Genomic DNA, 26,360 nt, shown 5'->3' on the forward strand with positions numbered 1-26,360 from the left:
TTTCAACCCCGCGTGGACTCACAGAGGGGACTCCAAAACCTGCAGGCTGTGTACCTACACAAGGGAATCCTGGCTGCATCTTCTCTGTTGCTGTCCTCATCTCAACAATGAACGCCGGCGATTGTTGCGTCCGATTTGCCTCAATCAGAACATAAAAACATGCTCGGAAGCATCCGCCTTGTGCCTGTCAACCATTAATACAATGACTCTAGCAAGATCCGCGAAATTTGTTCATCAAATCAGGCTAGCCCTAAAAGCCAATAACGAGAGCACTTCAACACTTGGGAAGTCCACTGCGAAAGACATGGATCAAAGCTGAAGTGATCTCATCAGGCAGAAGCAACGACAGTGTCAATTGTACGTCCCCCAAAGAAAGAAACGCCTGCGGTAAAGTCCAACTCCAGGCACATAAGGCCGGGAAAAGCCCCATTCAATGGGCCCTAGTCAGGGGCGGCCTGATCTTTTTATTGTATTGTTTTAAACTGTTCTTAATCAGTACAGGACCATACATTTTTTGTACTTTCTCTTTTACTGTAAAGATTTTAATTAATTGTACAGTTAATAAAAAAACTTCACTCTCCCATGCTAAAACCAGAGATAGAAATGGTAAAATTAGAGGCTTTAAAGACAATAACAACAAGTATTAGCAAAGATAATAGGCCTGGCTTTAATGCGCTTATGCACGGTAACAAAGGCATGCAACACTGTGCCTAATCAATTTTTGAAGTATCTCTTATTATTATTATTATTATTGGGACATTTGTAAAGCGCTGCGTTACGCACACCGGTGTGTCCACGCGCTGAAAGTGAGAGAGGCAGCAACAGGGAGCACAGTAGCTTAATAGTCAATTACTTCGCATAGAGGTGGGTTTTCAATTTCGCTCGAAACCTCGCTTCTTCAGGTTCCAGACGCAGATCCACTGGAAGTTTATTCCAGTAGTTTGCCGCTAGACACCTGAAAGATCTGCCTCCCATGCGCGCTTTCTTCACCCTGGGGACCCTAAGCAGACCCACATCAGCGGATCTGAGCGCTCGAGCGGGTATATAAGCTTCAACCAGTTTCCTCAGTGGTCGAGGAGCCCTATCATGCAAGATACGGTGACACGTGCAGAGGGCTTTATATTCTACTCTGCGCCTCACCGGAAGCCAATGTAGCTTCTGCAGTGCCGCCTTCGAAGGCGCCCTTTTGGGCAGCCTGAGGATCAGACGAGCTGCCGCATTTTGCAGCACTTGGAGGCGAGCCATGCTCTTCTCTGGCACCCCCAGGTAGAGCAAATTCCCATAATCCATCCTGGCGGTTACCAAAGCATGTACCAGGGTTTGGCGAGCTTCCATCGGCAGTAGGTCCAGGACTTTCCTCAATCTTTTCAGTACCCCAAAACATACGCCAACCACACGGTTGATCTGGGGCCCGAAAGTGAGACCTGCATCAAACCATACCCCTAGATTTTTTGCCTCCTGGCAAGGGGTGGGGGTTGGTCCTAAACAGGGTGGCCACCATGCCGATGACCATGCAGACTGGGCTCTCCCTACTACCAACACCTCTGTCTTGTTGCCATTGAGTTTCAAACAATTGATGGCCATCCAGTCGGCAAGTTCTTTCATGCACGACCGGAAGCCATCTGCAGCAAGACAGGGTGCGTGCGACAGGGAGATGACCAGTTGCGTATCATCGGCATATGATACCAATTGGAGACCATAGTTCTCCACAATGGAGGCTACCGGCGCTACATATAAATTAAAAAGGGTTGGACTCAGGGACGAGCCCTGAGGCACGCCCTGGCCCAAAGGTACCCCTTTTGAATAGCAGTCGCCTTGCCTCACTTGAAAGCTTCTTCCCGTGAGGAAGGCCTGGATCCACCTCAGCGCGGTATTGGTGATACCACCTCTGTTCAGACACTGTAGCAAGGTGGTATGTGCTACAGTGTCGAACGCCGCGCTGAGGTCTAACAGGATCAAGGCCATCGTTTGCCCCTTATCTACGCCCTGTCTCAGATGTTCCGTTGCCATGAGAAGGGCGGACTCGGTAGAATGGCGCGGTCTAAAGCCAAACTGCGTGGCATGAAGCAATCCCACCTCCTCCACATGTTTCATGATTTGAGTGTTAACCACCTTTTCCGCCACTTTGGACAGAAAAGGCAGGAGAGAAATGGGCCTCAGATTTTCCAACACCTCAAAACCAATGTGGGATTTCTTCCGGAGAGGGAGTACCACAGCCTGTTTCCACCCTTCAGGTAACATACCCGATTTGAAGGAGGTATCCAGGACATGCCTTATGTAAGGCTCCACCACTTCCAGGCTGTCCCCCAAACATTTAGGCGACACCGGGTCCAAGGGGGAGCCCGATTTGACAGAGAGGCATACCCTGACTAGCTCTTCAGGAGGGGGGGTACTAAAGTTCGTGAGGGACCCCTCTGTCTCCATGCCCTCCGATGTTGCCACAAACTCAACCCCTATAGGGGGAGGATTAGGAAAAGTCGAATAAATTTTCTCGACTTTGGTTGAGAAATATTCGGCTATTCGATCGCAAGTTTCGGGCGAACAACTCTCTGAGTCTGGCGATGAGTCTAGAATAGTCAAAGACTTATAGATACTAAAAAGTTCTTTGGCCGAGTCTTTTGTCCCTAAAATTTGTCCTGCATAGAAGGCTGCCTTAGACTTTTTGATCAGCCTATGATGCTGCTGCCTTTTTTCTAGGAACAGTTCCCTAGCCTGGGTATCATATGACACCCTCCACACTCTTTCGGCTCGCCTGCATTCCGCCTTTGTTTGCCTCAGCTCTCCACTAAACCATGGGGCAGATCTTTCTATACGGCCGGATGCAAATGTTCGGCAGAGTGGGGCGGTCTGGTCCAGCGCTTGAATGATGCGCTTATTGAGGTTCGAAACCGCCGTTTCAATATCCTCCCCTCCAGGTTGGCCGTCTCTAATCAGAGCATGATTAAAATCCTCCAATGAGAACTTAGCCCATTTCCTCCTTAAATAATTTAAGGGTGCCTGACTGGGTTTAGTGGTTTTAGGGGTCTTTATAGAAAAGACCACCAGAGAATGGTCTGTCCAGGGGATTGGTTCAATAGTGGACACCTCAACCCCTTCCCAGTTAGCAAAAACCGGGTCCAGGAGGTGCCCCTGCCGGTGCGTGGGGCTCGAGAACTTAAGTTCAAGCGGAAGGGCTTGAATATCCCGGCAAAATTCCTCCACTCCTTTATCCTCTAGGCAGTCTAGATGCAGATTCAAATCGCCCAATAGGAGGAATGTATCCCTACGCAACGTTGCCTCTGTTAAGTTTTCTAACAGACTCTCCCTGAACTTGGCGCAAGGCCCTGGGGGTCTATAAACCAAAAAGCCTTTGATCGTCTTGCCCCCATTAACTTGTATAGTGAAAGCTCCCACCTCACTCTCAGCAACCAGCGTGCTTTCCAACAAACATCCCAAGGGTTTCCTAAAAATAATTGCAATCCCCCCTCCCCTCCCTACTGGCCTGTCCTGCCTGACCATCGAGTAGCTCTCAGGCATAGCCTCGATAATGTCCGAATCAGAGAACTGGTCTAACCATGTCTCCGTGATGAACAGTAGGTCAAACTTTCTCTCCGCAAGCAACTCGAAAATGTCGATTCTGTGCCTGCGCAGTGACCTCGCGTTAAGGAGACCACAGTTAAGAGCAGCAGGCTCCCTGGCGTCTGGCAGCATCCTCTGTGCAACCTTTCTCTTTCTGTGACACATTTGAAATAGTAGGTGCACCTTTGTGCGTTCTTGTTTTTTCACAGTAGCACATGGGAGCCAAATCTGTTGGATTTACCAGTGCTTGTTTTAATCGACCTAATCCGTATTAAATGTAATGTAAATTTAAATGTAACAGGGTTGCGAGCGTGCGACACCTTTAGGAGTTACTAGTTATGGAGCCAATCGCTTAGTGCCCGGGCATTGGACGAGGCTAGCGTGCGAGGCAGAGGAGGGAAAGAGTTGTCAAGAGTTGTACTAAGGACAGAGTTGAAGTCACCTCCTCTGAGTCATGGGTTTCCACTCCAGCAGGACAGGCGACCAGATAGTGAACGCAGGAACGAGGTCTGGTCTGGAGCATATATGGATCCCAGCAAGAGGCGGCAGCCATCGGAGCAGCCCTGTATGAACACATAGCCTTCAGTGACCACCACAACTACAACTGCCATGAATGGGTGCCCCAGTTTCACCCAGAGCAAAACTCCCCTGGCATAAGAGGAATAATCAGTGGCAAACACTTAGCCCGCCATCATTTTTGGAGTCTGCTGTCTTTGGCTAGCATTAAATGTGTCTCTTGTAATAGTGCTATGTGAGTGGATCTACGCTTAAGGTACAAGTACATGGCATAACGTTGTGAGGGCGTGTGCTTGCCCCTCACATTCCAGGTTATAATGTTAATGTTGGTCATTTGGGAAGTGTACCATCGCCCTCCAGGGCATTAGCCCAGCCAGGGCAGTCTTGTTACATGTAGTGATAACAGTGGGGGAGAGAGATGAGAAGGGCTGGGTGCTCCCAGGCAACCAGTCCTAACTGGGACAGAAACAAGAAGAATGTAATAGAAAACAGCATCAGAGCACAGGAACAAGAGGTATCTACCCAAACGTTTGAACTAACATAGGCCAGCTACGGGCCCTACAATCTGTTTGAAAGAAATGTGGGAGGAGGTGCAGAAGCTAAAGATGTACAACCCCGCATAGAAAGGATACATATGTACCAAGTACTGTATAGTGAGCTACCATTTGACAACACAATAGGGACCAAACAAGCTCCACGCCCTGCAGGGAAGATCCCCAATAGGGACCCGGCCCCCAATAGCTGCAAGACAAGAAGGGGTTAATTCATGTATGGGCAAAACATTTCAATAGTAGAACAGCCAACGGGAAGCAGACAGGACTCCAGGTACAGCAGCTGTGGACAAGTTAGATAATGTCATCTGCTGTCTGTCTGCAATGTCACCTCATGCGGGGCCAATGAGTACGCCGGAGAGGTTCACATAGTGGAGGAGCCTTCATCACTGATGGATTTTGCCGATCCACTGTCAAGATCTGGGCTCTGATTGCAGTGTCGTATCGTGGACGCCATCTTCAAGGCCTGCTACCTCTCCATTATTTCTTGCTCCAGGTTCGGAGCGGCACCAGGCTGAAAGGATGACGCACACATTTACGGCACCTGCGATGGTACCCCCTGTTTGCGCTCTGCGGTAGCACCGTATCAGATATCGAGGGGCGCAAAGTCGTGAGTCCAGTAGATTCCATCCAGTCATATGCTGCCTCAGCAGAGTCGAAGAAGTGCGTGGCCCCCTCAGCAACCACACGAAGGAGGGCTGGGAAGAAAAGCAAATAGCAAATGTCCAACACACAAAGTCAGTGCTTAACACACAAAAAGGAGCTCTCTGCTGCTGCACTGCCACGGTATAGTCAGGGAAGAGCATAACCATGGCATTGTCCACCTTGAAGTCCTGTAGCTTGTGTGTCTCGTGCAAGATAGTGTCGCTCTCCTGGTAATTGAGCATAACAGAGCAGAAAAGGCCTGGGATTGCCACCTGGAGGGGGCCTGCAGGCTGGCACACAGTGGGCACGCTCAGCAGAGAAGAAGGGATAGAGTGTAGCACCTGGGAGCAGAGCCCAGATCCAGCCGATGTCTGTTCAGCAGTATGCACACTGTCCACCAATTTGCGATGATCAGCATGTAGCAGTGTGAAGTCTGCCGTTACTTTATAGATTCTAGTTTCAAGGGACATGCGTGTTTGCTGATTTGTTGCCCTAATCCCTTCCACAGCTTGTAACACAATGTCTAGTTTTGGTGCCCAGGGACAGATGAGTCCAGTGGCTCTGCCGCTTCAGGGTCCTCAGATGGCTTCTCCAGAGCTGACGCCAGGCGCCACGGGTTGGTTTCCTGAGTGGAGGCGTCACAAGGCCAGTTTATGTGCGTCGAGTAGGGTAACCATCCGCCCGTAAATTTCACGGACCCTCCGTAATTTGGACCTCATGTCCGTTGCCCATGAGGATCCTTTTTTATGGACTTATTTTGTCCGTAATTTGGGCCTTGCAGGCCTCAGCTCCCTGATGAGGCGCCTCGCACTCATCGTGCCAGCACAAGAGCAGCCCCAACCGCCCATTGTCATTCTGTCTTCTGCTGATTGCCACGTACACGGTTTTCGGCCGATTTTGGTACAGGGCCAATTTTACAGCTATGCAGCAAAAACGGCCCTGTAACAAAAATGGCCCCCACCCGTGCGGCGCACTGGGGGATTGCCCGGTGCCCACTATGGCCAGTCCAGCCCTGGCCAGTTTAGGGTCTTACAGCATGTGGTGGCCTCCTCCTGCTGTGGTCTTGGGCAGGGCATTCTGTTAGGGTTAGATGGAAGGAATGTACAGAAAATGTACAAAACAAACATACAAAGTTAAAAAGCAGAGGTTATAGTTCTTACACACTCATCATTACAGAACTGAAGCATTTTTATTATTATATAAACAAAGACCTAGTTGATGCTTTTTTTATTTATTTTATGCAACTAGAATCCATTGACAAAGCCAATAGTCCTATTGTTGTAGGTCTAGTGTTACTGGATGCAATTATAGAAACAGCAAAATACCAGTTGGGGGCACATTATGCTCAGCATATATTTTAAGGTGAGGTGTTTTAAGCTGCGCCCTTAATTACATCAGACACCGCCCTTGGAGAGACCCCCAGTTGTTTTTTATCCCACTTAAAGCCCTAGACACAACACCATGTCACAGTCCCCTCACGTCCTGGCACTGTGCATCATGCATGACTCATGACTTCTAAGTTTTCAGATTGCCTATGTGCAGGGGCATAGTGAACCTTCCCACACCCCACCACACCCCTTGCTTTAGGAACTACAGTGTGGGTGAAGTTCTTGATGAGCCTCTTTTGTCTGCAACTGGATGGGTGGGTGAAGGATGGGTGGCTAAGTGAAAGGGCAATGGAGAGAGAAAGGGAGGATGGATGAATGATAGCATGGATGAATGATTGACAGAATAGATAGGAAAATGGGTGTGTGGATGAGTGAAAAGAAGAATGTAAAGATGGATGAGTGAAAGTGAGAGAGCACAAGTTTGAAAAAATGTATAAGTACGCCATATTTACAAGCACGTAGTTAGTTTAAACATGTTTTGCACACGAGTGTTTTATATTCAATAGCGAAATGTATAGAATGTTAAGTAGAGTAACCATAATTATAACGGTGTGAGATTAAATGTAGAAATGTTGGAGTATATGTGAAAACCTCATGGTTCTCTCATGTTAAAAGAGTCATGTCCGAATTAAATGTAATTTTGGATTCCAGTATTTTGTGTAGGCCTTAGGGCAATTCACAGCAAACCTGAACGTGCTGCTAAAATAATGTGAGATAAAGTTGACATGGTTCTTTCAAAATGTACTATTGAACTTAGGGTTAAAAGTATATGCTTTATAGATGTGTTATTTTAGAAACGTATGCTAGTTAAGAATGTTTGCTGTTTAAATCAAGTTAACGTTTTAAGAGTGCAGGAACCTGCTGCATGTAAATCAAGTAGGCCAGAACAGATAATGTCATGTAGTTTAAATCGTCATGTGCTCGTTAGAGGAGAGGTCGTGAGGTGTCCAGTATGGAGCTCTGAGAGTGTTTTATGGCCTAAGATATGGTGAAGTCTGGAATTTGAGGCCCACTGCAGGACGAGCTGTATGCAGGTGCGAGGGTCCTAATCAGCTCGAATGAAAGGGACTTTGTTCAGTGGCGCCTTGCGCAGGCCTGTAGGAGTTTCCAGGAATTTCAGGGGGTATCAGCGCACGGAAGAAGGAGCCTGGGAACCAAGGTCAACTATAACGAGGGTCTTCAAGAGTACCATCATGGAGTTTTACCGCGCAAAGATGTACCACGTGAGGGGCGTCCCAAGGGGCGTTTCTATTGGAAATGTGATTTGGTATTAGGGAAAGTGACCCGGGAGGAGAGCAGAGCAGTTGATTTTGGGAGCCTAAGGAAGCGGATGGGTAGGCAGATAGGCTGATCAGGAGAGACCCAGAATGAGAGAAGAGACAAAGAGAAGTGCGTGATCTTCTTAGGAAATCACCACGGCTGACACCTAGAGGGTAAAGATCTTGTTAAGTAGGGATGTCATTTAGTGTAGTGTAGGGACAGACTAACCTTAATTTTTCTTTTCTGTAATGACTTTGAGGTTGCAACTTGTATCCATTTTAGCAACCCTGATGGTTTTCGAGCTTGTACTTATTATTCTGTTTTTCAGACTCAGATTATTCAAAAAGTTCATGTTCATAGTGATACCGATTTATCTTCTTAATCTCATTTTGAGAAGTTTGTATCTTCAGTTATCTTTGACTTTATATTAAATCTTTAAAACTTAATTTTGGTCAGTGGTCATTTAGAGTGGTGTAAGTTCTTAAATTGATTGTTTACTGCGAGATTACCTTTTACTCAAGACAGGTACCAACGATTCAGTCGACAGGAAATGGGATTTGGTAAGATAATTAGTAACCAGTAATCCCGCGTTAGCAGTTGGTAGCAGAGGATGGTTATCTTCTTGAGGAAGGTAATCTAGAGAGGTTAGTTTACCCCAAGGCCCGAGACGTCGAGAGACGAGCAGCGGAAGAATCGTGTGCCGAAAGGTGCAGACGGTGCGAGAAAAGCAGCAGTATCGGAGAGTGAGTATAAAAAGGGTCATGCGTGAACAGATTGCGGTGTTTTGTGTTGTATTTGTATTGTAATGTCTTGCGGAGTTGAATGCCTGTAGTGTGAATGAGAGAAGGTTGTGAGCGCGCGCAACCTGGTAAACTGGTAACCTGGTAAACGGGTGAACTGGTGAAATCTTAAGTTCAGGCCAGAGCTTAAGTGGTTTTGGGTGTATCGAACATCCAGGGTAGTTGTCGACCATAGTACGGAGGTCACGAGGTACCATTGACCGCCGTGGATCCAAGATAGGGGGAGTGTAAGAGTGAGTGTATGAGTAACGGACGCTGGTCGAAAGTTACTGCGTGTGAGTAACCTATCGGAGAAGGCGATTGTCTGGAAGTAAACGGAAAGACATTTCGCCAAGTTAAGGTGACAACTACAGAAAGACTGTGGGCGTACAGTCAAAGAAAGGTGATCGCTTGGACGGAAGTAATCATTTTTCAGAGTATGAATGGGATGCGTGCATGACCGAGGAGACGAGCTGAGAAAGGAGGGGAACTGCTGCGAAGGGGGACGGGTGACGTCGGCTAGAGCCGCGCTCTGATTGAGCGGTTGGTGTGACGTTAGCTAGAGCCGCGCTCTGGTTGGGCGGCTAGAGTGACGTCGGAGGAAAGCCGCGTACGGATAGGCCAGTTAGTGAGAACGGCGCTGAGATTGGTGGAATATCATCAGGAAGTAAACAAACGCGGAGAAAAGAGAAATCATGAAGTGTTTTAAGTGTTTGAAAGGGATTTTTAAACGTAAACGAAGTGAACATTATTACGGGGAAGAGGCTCCCCCAGAGGGTACGCCAGCTCATTATATGGCAACGAATGTGGGGCTGCATACGATATTGTGGATTGGGGCTTGGAATAAGCTTACGGAAGGAAATGAGGAAATGCAGTTCCCGAAGTATGGAACGTTTAAGTTAGAGGTGTTACATCGGCTAAAAGCAACCATGTCCTCATCGAAACCCTCACCTAGACCAACACAGTTTGAGGCTCTTAATGCATGGATTAAGGCTGCACACGACCGAAATTTGAACAGGCGTCAACAAAGGCTGACGCGATCGGTAAGGGCAGTGCGAGATTCCAAATGGGATGAGGAGGAAAAGCGTTGGAGGGTACAGACTATTGAGGTGGAGAAAATGTATCCGATGAGGGAGATGTCAGGAGGGGGAAACCTCATGGAAGAAGACGAGGAAAGCGAGTCGGAGGACAATCTGATAAACAGATTGTTAATGGATAGACCACCTCCGAGAGTGGGATTGATAGAAGATAGAGGGCTCGCAAGGGAAGATGGGAATGAGATAGAGGGATATACACCACTCCCTATATCGGAATGGACACCTAACAAAGGCGGAGAAACACCTCCAAACAACACTGTACAGAGTGTAGTGGGAAGGTTTGTGGTGCAGAAAACGCCAACCACAGAAAGGGTTGAGTCTGTGGGATTGCCAGACGCTCTTCAAGTGCCTGTTACCATAGGACCCATAGTTTCGATCTATAATTCTGAGAGAGATAGAGGGGAACAACAAAGGCAATTGGATAGGGAAAGGATTGAGATGGAAAGGAGGAATAATGTGACGAATGCATGGAAACAATTACCAGGTTCGGTAACGTGGAACACCCCATTAGACACAACTGTCGGTCCCAATTCAGAACAGGGAGGTCCGAGAGGACCAATGGATCTAAGGGGACCGCGGCCAAGATCTTTTTCAGAGTTAAGAGCTGATTTGAGGGAATGGGACGGGTCCATAGTATCTCCGAGTAACAGGACAAGAACGGAACCAGAGTGGGAAAGCAGGGGAAACGGGACAGTATCTCATTGTGGGGCCAGCGAGAGTAGTCAGAGCCGGGAAGGCCAAAGTCAAGAGAATAGAGGGAATGCATGTCCTACAAATCAGAGAGAACAGCCGGAACAAAATACTAAGATTGTAGAATGTGAGGAAATGTCCCGTCTCTGGGGGAACGGAGGAGATGAGGCGGTACGGGCTTTTCAGAATAGGTTTAGGTGCCTTCATCATACACTTGGGGAAGACGTTCAACATTGGAGAAAGGAGAACAGCGATAGGTCCCGCCACGCCTCGAATAATCAGGAATCACAGGGAAGTAGGGAAGAAAGAGGGAGTAATAGAACCTCTTACCCTCTATCCCGTGAAACTAGCCAGGATGGAGAGAGAGAGGCTGGGAGGCATGAAGGAGTGTTTCACCACCCACCCCGAGAAGATGGAAAGGCATGGGACTTAGAGAGATGGGAACAGGGGAGGACTCCCTATAATTCACCAATACCTAAACGTAGATCTCGGAGCTGGGATGGGAGAGATGCGGATGGAGGAGCTAAATTGAGTGTCTTGAAAGCTGAAATAAAGGCAAAAAGGCTTGATGTTACCAGTTTAAAATCAGATGTTGATGAGATAATAGATGGAACATTGCCTTTGGAAAGGATAGAATTGTATGAACAGGATGAGTTATTGTTCATGGCAAAGGATATTACTAGGAAAGCTAGAGCGTTTCATGAAAAACTGACTGATTTGGCAGACAAGTATGCCGTGGATTTGTCTAGGACAAGGGCATTGCAGAGCAACCACAGATTACAGTACGCAGACCAAGATCTAGATGAGAAGAGAACTACTGGATTAAAAACACACATAAGAGAGTTGGTAACAGGGATAAGAGTGTGGAGAGAACTGGATAAATGGGAAGAAAGGTGGTCGAAAAAGGGCACAGTTAGGCGAAGTACAAATGTGATGACCCCTGAGGGAAGGGTAATGCAGATGGAGGCATTCCCTTTGCGAGAAATATCAAATGGAAATTATGTACATGTGCCCTGGAGTAGAGGAGACTTAGCCGCATTTACCAACTCATTTCCGAAGTTGCGGGACAATCCAGTCGAATGGTATAAGCAGGTAGAGAGGTTCGTTAAAATCTCGAAAGTACTGTGGATAGATTTGAACACGTTGTTTGACATCGTGGTCCCATCTGATCTATGGACCCCTTGTAAGACTAGTGTCGAATGGCCAAATGCTGAACCATTGAGGGATGCTCGAACAAATGGACCATCTGAGATTGTCATGCGAAAGTATGAAAGGGTAATAGCATGGCTGAAAGATAAGGTACCACCACAGGATATAGATTGGGTAAAAATAGACCGAACAAGGCAGGAACCCAAGGAGACAGTTCACGAGTTTTATGAAAGATTGCTGAAAACATTCAAGCAATACAGTGGACTAGATGTAATGGATCCCAAAGATATAGGGCAGTTCGTGTCAAAGTTTGTCTTGGGGTTGAGACCTGATATTTGTTTGATGATACAGCAACATTTAATCTGTTGGCAGAACAAACCACTAGATGAGATTTTACGCTATGCGAGGTACTGCAGTGACGAGATAGATTCTAAAGCCAAGAATCTAAAGGAGAAATTGATGGTGGTGCAAATGCAGTCCGCTGGGAAGGGTGGCCAGCAGAAGCAGGGGATGGGACGAAAACCAAATGGTCAGAGCAAAGATAATGAAGAAGGGCAGAGACCTAGGATAGACTTTGCCACTTTAAAGAAAACGACAAAGTGTCATCTGTGTCATCAGGTGGGGCATTGGCGACGCGAGTGTCCCTTTAACCCTGAAAACGGAGAGCTAGAAGTAGAAGAGCAGGTCCAAGAAGACCCAGTGCAAAAAGTGACAGTCCCAAGCAGTAAGGTGGCCAAAGGGGGGACTTCGGCTCCACGGGCCCAATTCCCACAGCCACCGAAGATAGCAGCTGGAGGAAAGGTCTTTAAACAAATGCCTCTGTTTATCGAGGAAGAAAAATGTTATTACATTGATCCATTGACAGGACAACGGGTGAGCAGTGAAGAAGACTGTACCCTCGGGGCAGTTCTAGAAGTGGATCAGAGAGGGCCATTTGTTGAGGCAGAAGTGGCAGGGTGTCCCACTACGTTCTTAGTGGACACTGGGGCTACTCGTTCGACTCTGAGATCAGCGGTAGTTCCAGACTTGCCAATGTCAGGGGAAACAATTCAAGTGGTAGGAGTCGCAAATAAAAGAATGACTAGTCCCTTGACAGAACCAGTGTCTGTGAAAATTGGAAACCACATGAACGAACATCAGTTTGTGGTTTGTGACTCGAGTCCGGTATGTCTGTTAGGTAGGGATTTGTTATGCAAATTGAATTGCACCATATACTGCACCCCACAAGGAGTGGAGGTACAGACTACCGACGATGATGCTACCTTTAAGGTGGCCAATTCAAAATTCTGTGTAGAACTATATCCTACTCTGACTGTAGAAGATCTTCCACAAGACTTAAGAGATGCAGTGGCGTCAGAGGTGTGGGATTTCACAGGAGAAGATATAGGATTGATTAAAGGGGTAGAACCGGTAAAAATTCTGGTAAAACCAAATGTTGAGTTTCCAAGAACGCCTCAATACAAATTGTCCCAGGAAACGATTGCGGGAATAAAGCCTGTGATCGAGTCAATGATACAGCAGGGAATACTGAAGGAAATCGTGGGCAGTCCTTGTAACTCCCCGATTATGGGTTTGCAGAAACCTAGCGGGAAGTTTAGGATAGTTCAGGATTTACGAAAAATTAACAACATAGTCGTTTCATGTTGTCCCGTGGTACCGAATCCATCAGTAATATTGTTTCAAATACCATGTCAAGCAGAATGGTTCACAGTGATAGATCTTTGTCAGGCTTTCTTTTCAATCCCATTGGATGAAGAGAGCAGGTACCTTTTTGCGTTTAAAATGGAAGATCGCGTTTTAACATGGTGTCGAATCCCACAAGGATTCACAGACAGCCCATCCATCTTTAATCAGTTGTTGAAAAAGAATCTTGAGAATCTAGTACTGCCACAGAACTCGGTTCTGGTACAGTACATAGATGACCTACTTGTTGCGTCAGAAACAGAGGAAGCTTGTAAAGTAGATTCAATTGCCTTACTGAATCATTTAGCTGAAAATGGACATAAGGTATCTCCGAGCAAGTTACAGTATTGTCTGACAGAAGTACAGTATCTAGGGCACAGGTTAGAAAAAGGGAAACGTAAGGTGTCCCCAGAGAGGATTGAGGCAATAATGAAAATGAATGCGCCTACAACACAGAGAGAAGTTAGAATGTTCTTAGGAATGGTGGGTTACTGCCGACAGTGGATAGTTAACTTTTCACTGAAAGCAAAGCCCTTACAGAAACTGACGCACAAGGAGGTGAGTGATCCGGTACCATGGGATGAAGAATGTCTGGTGGCGTTTTTACAGCTGAGAGACGATTTATGTCGTGCTCCGGCTCTGGGAATGCCAGATTACGAAAAGTCATTTTCACTCTATTGCTGTGAGAGAGAGGGATGTGCTTTGTCAGTCTTGGCACAGACCCACGGTAATGCCCGTAGACCAGTTGCATACTTTTCGGCTACATTAGATCCAGTAGCCGCAGCGTTGCCCGGATGTCTCAAATCCGTTGCTGCAACGGGTGTCAGCATTGAAAGGAGCGAAAGTATTGTAATGGGACATCCAGTGGTGGTGTATGTACCGCATTCAGTTGAATTGTTAATGACCAGGACGAAGACGCAGCATCTGACCAATAGCAGGCTCACGCGTTATGAGCAAGTTATACTTGCCGCAGAAAACGTGACTCTCAGGAGATGCTCTGTCTTGAATCCTGCTACTTTGATGCCATTACCTACGGTAATAGAAGGCGAAGGATGTGAAGACCACGATTGCCTTGATGTGACTGAACTATGCACGAAACCCAGACCAGATATAGTGGATGAGCCATTGTCTGACCCTGATGAAATTTACTTTGTTGATGGCTCATGTTTAAGAGACGATACTGGTCGGTTGAGAGCAGCTTATGCTGTTTGTACCATTACTGGAGTTGTGGAAGCCGCTTGCCTGGAAGGAGTACATTCCGCACAGGTAGCAGAGATTATTGCCCTAACTCGTGCCTGCATAGCAGGAAATGGAAAGAGAGTCACCATCTACACGGACAGCCAATATGGTTTCGGTGTGGTTCATGATTTCGGGCAGTTGTGGTCTCAGAGGGGTTACATGACCTCCTCTGGTTCGCCCATTCGAAATGGAGAATTTGTGCGATTGCTGATAGAAGCATTACAAGGTCCTGTTGACATTGCAGTAGTGAAGTGTGTAGCTCATACTAAGAATACAGATTTTGTGTCACAAGGTAATAGATATGCTGATGAAGTCGCACGCTATTGTGCGGAACAAAGTTATTCTTTCTCAAAGGTGGAAATAGAAGGTGCAGAAGAAAAGACTGAATTAAGTATGATGTTAGAAACTGTAGACACTTGGGAGGATTTAAGGATAATGCAGGAGAACGCACCTGAAACAGAGAAAAAGGCATGGGAAATAGCAGGCTGTGTGCGAAGTGAAATGGATTTTTGGGTTTCAGAAGATGGGAGAGCTGTGTTACCTGAAGAATTAGCTAATCCCATGGCGAGAGAAATACATGGTCCAGTACATCTAGGAAGGGATGCTATGATGAGAGTTTTTAGGCAGACTTGGTATTGCCCGAAATTCAGAATAGCAGCAGAATCAGTATGTAAGCGATGTGTTACCTGCCAACAACTGAACGTAGGCAAACGAACACCAGTCACACTGAGTCACATTGGGAGGTCGGGGGGGCCTTTCAATAGAATGCAACTAGATTTCATTGAAATGCCAAGAGTCAATCGCCTTCGGTATGTGTTGGTGATTGTATGCGTATTTTCCAGATGGGTTGAAGCGTACCCTACACGTAGGTGCGATACACTCACAGTGGCTAAATTGTTGCTCAGGGAGTTGATACCGCGCTTCGGGGTGCCTGCCTCTTTGGAATCGGACAGAGGAAAACATTTTAACAGCAAAATAGTGAAGATGTTGTGCTCCACACTGAATATCGATCAAAAGCTGCATTGTAGTTATCGACCAGAAGCTTCAGGAATTGTGGAACAAGTGAATGGCACTTTGAAGAATAGATTGGCTAAAGTAGTGGCATCCACATCCTTGAGTTGGCCAGATGCTCTTCCATTGGTGCTCATGAGCATGCGCAGCACACCTGATAGGAGGACAGGTCTCTCTCCCCACGAGATCCTGATGGGGAGGGCCATGAGACTTCCTACAGTTCCAACTACTGCTCTATTGAATATTACAGATGATCTGATCTTGGATTATTGTAAAGGACTGTCTGACGCCATCCATTCTGTGTCCCTTCAGGTGCATGCGGCTGAAGTTCCAGCAGCGAGGAACCTGTGTCATGACCTGAACCCAGGGGACTGGGTCTTGGTTAAAAAGCACGTCCGGAAGAACTGCCTAGATGTTCGCTGGCGTGGGCCCTTTCAGGTAATCCTGATCACGAACACCGCGGTGAAGTGCGGGGGGCTGCCAAATTGGATCCATGCATCCCATACTAGAAGAGTTCCAGCACCTCTAGAAGGAACAGCTCCCATCCCAGACGAAAGCCCGGAAGTGGAAGAAGAGTCGCAAGAAGGGATTGAGGCAGCTGAGGAGGTGTCGGAAGAAGTTGGGAACGCATCGGATTCAGAAGAAGAGCGAAGGCAGGACGGCAGTGAGACAGAAGACGCAACTGAAGGAGAGAGCAGAAGTGAATACGACTCAGACTCAGATCCGTATCGGAGCGATCAAGAACCAAGTGGGAGGACAAGGAATAGGAGAATAAGGCTTGGAGCTGCCACTTGGCCAACAAGGAGAAGAAGGCTAAGTTTGAGGTCGGCCCAGGAAGAAACGCTTACTCCTATATCCGAAGACTCAGATCCAGAAGAAGATATCCAGGATCAAGCCGAGGAGGGTCTTAGAAGATCAAGTAGGGTGCGAGTGCCTAGCAGAAGATACTCTACTCCCGACTGGACCTACCTTGTTGCAGATGTCTGGGAGACACAGAACAGGGAGGATCAGGGAAGTGGAACTGATCAGAACTGACCCGATCATCACAGTGCAAATAAAGTTTCTACTGCCAGGAGCGGAGACCGAAAGGTTGCTGACACTCAACATCGTTCATCCTGCTCTCCTGAGTGGAATAAGAAAGTTGATTTTAGAAACAGTTGAGTTTCCAGTTTGCTGTTCACGATATCCAATATTGGAGGGAACTCTTCTTCGTTTGGAAATGCTTGAGCGAGTAGTAGAAATGCTAGGAGCGCTTATTGTTGTGGATTAATATCATATTGCGAATGGCTTCAAGGGGGTGCAGATCTGGAAAGGTGAAGAAAGTGATCTTGATTAGAACGAACCCCTTTGTAATTGTGGATATAGAACTGATAGTACCAGGATTGGAAATTGAAAAAACGCTAACTCTCAATTTCGTCCGTCCACTTGTCTTGAGCGAAATAAGGAGAATAATCCTAGAAAAGGTTGACTTTCCATGTTGTGGTACGAACTGTCCAGAACCTGAGGGAATGATACTTCGGATGGACATTTATGAAGAAGTAGTGTCACTCCTTGAGTCATACATAACTTCAGACGAAAATAAGACTGTTGAAAAGAAATTGTAAAAACTTGTTGCAAGATAACCTAGCGCCGAGTGGAAGAAGAAAAGTGATAGGGGTTTCATTTTAGTGGATGGAGAAGGGCTAGGGTTGTCTATTTTCTACTGGACTTTGAATTGTTTTGCGGAAATAAATTGTCAAGCTTCCAAGTGTTCCAAGAAAGACATTGCAAGAGAGAAAGACTTTGTTTGAAAAGAAGAGGAAGTGAATGCTGGAAGATAGTCGAAAACTACACTGTTTGAGAACATGGAGGCTGGCAACCCGAACCGCAGGGCAAAATGTATAGCTGTTACATTTTTAGGAGTAGTGGTTTCTCTTATAATTTTAGTGGTAACTGTTTCATTCCTAGCGGGACACGAAGGGGATGGAACCACCGTTAAGGAGGATAAGGGAGTGTCAACACCGAGAACTACCATTATTAAGGAGAAGGGAAACATCAATGAGAAAGACAAAGCGTTGTTAGATGCAGAAGTAAAAAGGTTACACATGGATGAGTCACAGGGGAATTACAAGTCAAATGCTTATGCTAAGTTGCTTTATGAATATGTTGATGCCATGGAGGTAAAGGATTGCTATGTCTGTATGCAATTACCAATTTCGGTGGAGGAGGGTATCAAATACCATCATCTCCCGTTGACATATGGGATAACGTGCAGTTTATTGTTAAGTATGTTTTATGGACGAGACGGATTTGAGTATTACTTCTCGAATTTCGACTCGACATTGCCAGAGGTTCCGAATTTCAAGCATTTGAACAAATGGGACTACTACAAAAGCGAAGACAGGTTACACAAATGGTTTATTCCATGGAGAACGTTAGATACTTCACATGCTCGAATCAACAATCTGACTTGCCAAATATCAGAAGTTGAGAAAAAGTTTATAGCTCAGGTAGATACTAGATACAGGAGGCAGAAGATATTGAAGGCATCAGGACAAGGGGAAACAGATTGGACCAAGGAGGAAAGGGCACAACAACGAAAAGGTAGTATTGGTCCAATTGCTTTGGATAAGGAGAAACGGGGGAAACTGTGCATTCACAGGAGTTACTCCTATTATGAAAACGTTTATGTAGGACAAGTAAATTGTGAACATGCCTTTCAATTGGAGTACTACTCTAAGAACTTCATGAAAGGGATGCAAGCAATACCAAATGTATATTTTGTATGTGGAAGATATGCCTATGTGAAGTTACCAGATAATTGGTACGGATCATGCTATCTGGCTGTTGTCTTCCCTAAAATATATCATGTTGAGAATTTAGACACGCCTAAGAAAGAAATATCAACTAGATGGAAGCGAGGGCTGGGTGCAGCAGAAGTAGTTGGAGATGTAATAGGTGCTGCATTCCCTTTCTTAGGATTGATAATGAATGACATTAAGATCAGGAGGTTAGCTACAGTCGTAGATAGACTGTCTGCCAGTACTGCAAGATCCTTGATGCTGATAGAGGGGGAGATGCAATCGATTAGGGCGATGGTTCTTCAGAACCGACTTGCTTTAGATGTTCTGTTAGCAAAAGAGGGAGGAGTCTGTAGGGCCTTGAAGGTACAGGAATGCTGTACTTACATTCCAGACAATTCAAAGCCTCTAGAGAAGTATATACAAAACATCACTGCCATACACTACGAAATCAAGGACCTGGCAAAGGTAAATGTGTGGGAAAAAGTAGGTCATGGAATGGGTAAAGTTGGAAGTTGGTTTGCCAACTTAGGAAAGGGTATCGTTTGGTACATATTGAAGCCCATCATCATAGTAATGATTTGTGTAATCACTTTGTGGGGATTGGTGCGTTTGTATCAATGGTATAGAGCAAATAGGTTACAGAGAGCTATGAAGAAACAGGAAGAAGAGTTGACAGCGATGCAGGACACTCAATATAAGAGTCTGAAAGCATTAGAGAGTATGAAAAGAAGTGGTACTGCCCTGTCTTCACTTTAAAAGTTCTACATTTTAGTGTCATGGTAATGATGACCCCTAAAGGTCATCAAAGGGGGGACTGAGAGAGCACAAGTTTGAAAAAATGTATAAGTACGCCATATTTACAAGCACGTAGTTAGTTTAAACATGTTTTGCACACGAGTGTTTTATATTCAATAGCGAAATGTATAGAATGTTAAGTAGAGTAACCATAATTATAACGGTGTGAGATTAAATGTAGAAATGTTGGAGTATATGTGAAAACCTCATGGTTCTCTCATGTTAAAAGAGTCATGTCCGAATTAAATGTAATTTTGGATTCCAGTATTTTGTGTAGGCCTTAGGGCAATTCACAGCAAACCTGAACGTGCTGCTAAAATAATGTGAGATAAAGTTGACATGGTTCTTTCAAAATGTACTATTGAACTTAGGGTTAAAAGTATATGCTTTATAGATGTGTTATTTTAGAAACGTATGCTAGTTAAGAATGTTTGCTGTTTAAATCAAGTTAACGTTTTAAGAGTGCAGGAACCTGCTGCATGTAAATCAAGTAGGCCAGAACAGATAATGTCATGTAGTTTAAATCGTCATGTGCTCGTTAGAGGAGAGGTCGTGAGGTGTCCAGTATGGAGCTCTGAGAGTGTTTTATGGCCTAAGATATGGTGAAGTCTGGAATTTGAGGCCCACTGCAGGACGAGCTGTATGCAGGTGCGAGGGTCCTAATCAGCTCGAATGAAAGGGACTTTGTTCAGTGGCGCCTTGCGCAGGCCTGTAGGAGTTTCCAGGAATTTCAGGGGGTATCAGCGCACGGAAGAAGGAGCCTGGGAACCAAGGTCAACTATAACGAGGGTCTTCAAGAGTACCATCATGGAGTTTTACCGCGCAAAGATGTACCACGTGAGGGGCGTCCCAAGGGGCGTTTCTATTGGAAATGTGATTTGGTATTAGGGAAAGTGACCCGGGAGGAGAGCAGAGCAGTTGATTTTGGGAGCCTAAGGAAGCGGATGGGTAGGCAGATAGGCTGATCAGGAGAGACCCAGAATGAGAGAAGAGACAAAGAGAAGTGCGTGATCTTCTTAGGAAATCACCACGGCTGACACCTAGAGGGTAAAGATCTTGTTAAGTAGGGATGTCATTTAGTGTAGTGTAGGGACAGACTAACCTTAATTTTTCTTTTCTGTAATGACTTTGAGGTTGCAACTTGTATCCATTTTAGCAACCCTGATGGTTTTCGAGCTTGTACTTATTATTCTGTTTTTCAGACTCAGATTATTCAAAAAGTTCATGTTCATAGTGATACCGATTTATCTTCTTAATCTCATTTTGAGAAGTTTGTATCTTCAGTTATCTTTGACTTTATATTAAATCTTTAAAACTTAATTTTGGTCAGTGGTCATTTAGAGTGGTGTAAGTTCTTAAATTGATTGTTTACTGCGAGATTACCTTTTACTCAAGACAGGTACCAACGATTCAGTCGACAGGAAATGGGATTTGGTAAGATAATTAGTAACCAGTAATCCCGCGTTAGCAAAAGAATGCATACCTGAGTGAAAGAATGCATACCTGAGTGAAAGGGAGGGTGGAGAGCTGGAAGAAAAGATGGATGGATGAGTGAAAGGGTGAATGGGTGGATGGATGAGTGACTGGGTGGATGGATAAGTAAGTGAAAGGATGGGTGAAAGGGTAAATTATTGAATGGATGAGTGAATGGATGGATGGGTGGAAGAGTGGATGGATTAGTGAAAGATGGCTTGGGTGAAAGGGTAAATGGTTGGATGGACTAGTGAATAGATGGATGGGTGGAAGAGTGGATGGATTAGTGAAAGGATGGATAAATGAGTGAAATGATAGATGGAAGGATAGATGATGGATAGGTGTGCAAATGGCTGAAAAGGTTTGGATATGGACGGGCACACAGATGGAAGGACAGCATGTATGGTGAAAGACTGAATGATGGATGAAAGAATTGATAGATGACATTTTGATTGACACCCAACTGCTACATGAATGTTACACTAGTAATTGTAAATGTTTGCATGTTTTGTTTTAGGTGTGAGATTTTAGGGAGAGCCTCATAGTGCCATGAGCGGTGCTTGAGATGTATATTGTATTTGTAGCAATAGGCAAGGCGTCAAAAATAAACAATGTAATAGTGTATTGCCAGTGCATTCTTTAAGAAAGCTGCAGGGAAAATCACCTTTGTGAATTCCGTCAGCTTGTGTAACTCTCTGCGAAACCCCCCATAAGCAAAGTCAGATTCCATATTTTAAGTTCCACTTGCTGAAACACCCATAATGCGTTCCCTATAGTGGGTTCATCACAGCAATCCTCCATCTTGTGAGTTACAGCCTACATGTGCCCCAGATTGCAGTGAGTAGAGTCCAGGAAGTGGTAAGGAGGCAGACTAGTGCTGTCTCTTTCCTAAAAAAGTTTGTAAACTATTTTCCCTAACTGTGATTGCATCATCTCTTCTTTTTTTTTAAAATCTCTTTAACTGTCTCTACCTGTGGTTGTTACAGTTTAAAATTGTAGTTTTAACCAGCCCTTGATTGCATAATTTATCACCTGTTTTTGTGTGTAAACTTGTAGTTTTTCCTGCCTGTGACTGCCTCCATTTAACTTGTTGAATTGTGGAATTTGCAGTCCAAACTCTGTAGCTTCTCCCTCTTATTCTCCGTGACTATCAGTTTTTCCCTCCAAATTTCTCCTTTGCTCTCTGCTAAGACCTATATGTTAAGCAGTGCACCCCCAAACACCATTTTGTATTAACAAGTCAGTGAAACCAGCCCACCTTCTCTCCCTCCAGCAACAGGGATATTCTACATCAGAAGGTGCTCTGAGACAGCAGTAATCTACTGTGAGCTGTGTAAACTGTGTTTAATAGGGACCGTGGCCAGGAGAGTGAGTAAAGTTTTTATACAAACAGTATTGTTAGAGGAAAAGTTTGTTAGGCCCTTACCTGCAGAAGTCCAAAGTGTGGATTGAGCCTGTCTGTCTCCTAGGAGACTTCTGAATATGGCCCCCAGGCCAGCAGACCTACGACTGCTGATTGGTTTACTAATTCCCCACTAATTCTTTATGGGTTCCAGAGTAGCGTGCTACTCACCAATAAAGCGTTTCAACACCCCATCAGGGTTACAATCATTATATAAATGCAAACCTTTTTTCCTTTTCTACCCCTTCCCAACCCTTCTCAATCCAAATATCTAACTAACCTATCCACCACTCCAATTCATTTAATGTTTCACCTTACTAATTCACCACTAATCCTTTATGGGTTCCAGAGTAGCATGCTACTCGCCAATAAAGCATTATATAAATGCAAACCTTTTTCCCTTTTCTACCCATCGCCAACCCTTCTCAATCCAAATAACTGACTAACCTATCCACCACTCCAATTAATTTCATGTTTCACCATACTAGTTGAACACTAATCCTTATGGGTTCCAAAGTAGTGTGCTACTCGCCAAAAAAGTGCTTCAAAACCCCATCAGGGGTAGCAAGCGCTATATAAATATAAACCTCTTTCCCTCTTGTATCCCGCCACCTACCCATCACTATCCAAATAACTGAATAACATATCCACCACCCAAATTACTTCATATTTCACCATACTAATTTTCAACACTAATCCTTTATGGGTTTCGGAGTAGCGTGCTACTCGCCAGAAAAGTGCTTCAACACCCATCAGGGGAAACAGGTGCTATATGAATGAAAACCTTCCTTCCCCTTCCATCCCTCCGCTATCATTCTCACTCCAAATAACTAACAAATATCCACCACTCAAATTACTTTCATATTTCACCATACTAATTCACCACTAATCCTTTATGGGTTTCTGGAGTAGCTTGCTTCAACACCCCATCAGGGGTAACAAGCGCTATATAAATACAAACCTTTTTGCTTCTTCTATCCTGCTATCCTTCCGAATCCAAATAACTGACTAACCTATCCACCACTTAAAATTTACTTGCACGTTCACAATACTAATTCAACACTAATCCTCTGTGGGTCCCGGAGTAGCGTGCTACTCGCCGAAAAAGTGCTTTGACACCTCATCAGGGGTAGTATGCGCCATACAAATGCAATTACAATACAATTACAATACCTATGCGTGCCCCTTTACATCTCACAATGGCACTAAGTTATGAGATGCTACTCACAAAGTCCTTCCCTGCAGATCTTCCTGACCACTTCCCTCACCATATTCAAAAACACAGGAGCTTAGAGGGTAAAGCTAGTCATAGGTCGCCCTCCACTCATAAGGCAACAAATACACAGAAGACCTAGACTTAATAGGCACTTATAAACATCATCTTTCTATTACGGGGATACCAATTTACGCAATATTTTTGCAAGTACTCACTCCCCTATCATTAGTTTATTGGGGTAGTCGGTATAGCCCTGGATAGCGCCTCATTTAACAATCGCCCATTCCAAGCATAGTTCGATTCAGTTGGGAGACAACACACACATATATATTTGGGTGTCAAACCGTGATACATGGACAACAAAAAAAGTGAGTGGGAGCGAGAAGGCCCCTCACGGGCGAACCACCAACGGGAACCTGGCAGGTACTCACCAGGATTGCCCTGTTATCATCATTGGCGCCTTCAAGCTCGAAAAAATAAGAATAAAGTGTCCAACAAACACAAAGAAATTGTGTAAAGATATATGCAGTGATCTACACAGAGTCCAACAACATGTAAAAACACATCACACACAGCAACACAGATATACAACTTTATTCTCTCTCTTGTGTTGGGTGTGGAAATTTAAAAATAGTAGGTATGGTCACTAACTATCTAACCACCACTACTATACTTGCCGACATGTTTCATTGCCATTAAAACATTTTGGCAATTTCTTCAGGGCGTCATGTACTTTAGAGCCACTGCATATAGACAGATTGGTCTGCACAACTGAAACGACAAAAACATACCTTTGTAAACAACCTGTGTGTGGGGCTCAAGCCACTTATACCCAAAAGCATACACCTTGGCAATAGTTACCCTCACTCGGCCATTCCTACTCGTACCGGCCGGGGAGTATACTTCTCACGAGGCTGCAACTGCAACCCTTAATAAAAATCCTTCCCCATCAGTTTACTGCGAAAGATTAAAACGAAAGTTCAGTTTGTATATTGTGAAAACAGACATCCTACGGAACATGAAAATGAAAGGGGCATTCGAGTGTTCCCCTTTTAGAAAACTACTTGCTTTCACCATCATATCGTCTCATTTTCATAGTATTTGACTAGTCAATCGAAATAACATGCTATAAGCTGGCCCGGCATGTAATTTCAAGTTTACAAACACATTTATGCTGGTACCCCTATTCCCTTTTAAATCGGTGATAAGCATGCTACATTCACTAAGAGTCCCATGGTCTAGGAATATCCGGCCTGTAATTGCCAGCATGAAAACACACACCGGAGCCCCTGCTCCTTACCGAGTTGGTGAAAGGTATCTGGCGTTGAATCAGCCCGTGTAGCTTTTTCGGATTCCAGTTCCGAAATATATGTTACTCTCCTAGCGTAGTCTCGCGATAATACCGCCACCATTTTGAATCGGGCTGTAAACCATCGAAAATAATGAGACTCATTGCAGCGAGACATAGTCTCGCGTGATTTCAGCTATAAACATTGAAAGTCAGGGGATAACTTTATTAGGCACCAACAGAGTCGATTATCTATGTCTCCCTCAGCGTGTCACACTCAGGCGCATGTCCGACCACATTATTTGTGACCCGAAATCCAATAAACATACGCTATTCATACAGAAGTGCTGGCACTGGCTTCAAAAATAAGACAGTCAATACGCAAGCATTGGGCTATTCTATCTAATAAAGATTTTAGAATGCCTCCCCCTAGATTTGCTTTCAAGCGTTCCAGCAATTTGAAGGACAAATTGGTGCATACACGGATGCAGAACCCCAAAGACTCCAGCAGAACACGGATTATGGGTCACCATCCGTGTGGCACTTGCTCGGTCTGCCCACTTACATCTAAAGTTAACAGTGTCACTTTGAGGTCTGGTAGAGAATGGGAGTTGCGACAGTTCAGTAACTGTAACACCACAAATGTGGTATACAGGCTGGACTGCGAGTGTGGATTACAGTACATAGGACTTACCACACGGAAACTCAAAACCCGCATTCAGGAACACATCAGTACCACAAAATCAGGCAAACTGACTACCAAACTGGTACAACATTGCTACAGTAACAAACATTCCTTCAAGTGGCTTGTCTTGGAAAAGGTTTCAGGAGATACACGCACAGTGGAACGATTGCTCACAATGAAGGAGGCAAAATGGATTTTTCAGGAGAAAAGTGAGACGCTTGGTCCGAACGATCTTCTTGAATGGAACAAACTACATTGAGTTGTGCAGCGTATATCTCCTCCACTTAACGCTTTTTGCGTTTGATCTATGCACAGGACCCTCTTTGACATCTGTAAGAGTTTGCCACCTCCTGATATCGCTCACAATGTCTATACCAGTTGTACCCAGAGCATATGTATGAATTTATCACCAGTGTACAGTTTGTCTGGCTAGTTGAACTCACAATAACAACAAAATAATTAATATTACATGGCTGTCAGGGACATGTGAAGAATATGACACATTGTTGTTGTAGAACTATTGACATAACTTATAGGAATAAAGATATTCTAAAAAGAAGTCCTTGCGATATGTGTTAGTTTGCAAAATCCAGCACTTCTGTATGAATAGCGTATGTTTAATGGATTTCGGGTCACAAATAATGTGGTCGGACATGCGCCTGAGTGTGACACGCTGAGGGAGACAGATAATCGACTCTGTCGGTGCCTAATAAAGTTATCCCCTGACTTTCAATGTTTATAGATGAAATCACGCGAGACTATGTCTCGCTGCAATGAATCTCATTATTTTCGATGGTTTACAGCCCGATTCAAAATGGTGGCGGTATTATCGCGAGACTACGCTAGGAGAGTAACATATATTTCGGAACTGGAATCCGAAAAAGCTACACGGGCTGATTCAACGCCAGATACCTTTCACCAACTCGGTAAGGAGCAGGGGCTCCGGTGTGTGTTTTCATGCTGGCAATTACACGCCGGATATTCCTAGACCATGGGACTCTTAGTGAATGTAGCATGCTGATCACCGATTTAAAAGGGAATAGGGGTACCAGCATAAATGTGTTTGTAAACTTGAAATTACATGCCGGGCCAGCTTATAGCATGTTATTTCGATTGACTAGTCAAATACTATGAAAATGAGACGATATGATG

The sequence above is a fragment of the Lissotriton helveticus genome, chromosome 4_1 (assembly GCF_964261635.1).
Source record: "Lissotriton helveticus chromosome 4_1, aLisHel1.1, whole genome shotgun sequence".
NCBI classification, from domain to species: domain Eukaryota; kingdom Metazoa; phylum Chordata; class Amphibia; order Caudata; family Salamandridae; genus Lissotriton; species Lissotriton helveticus.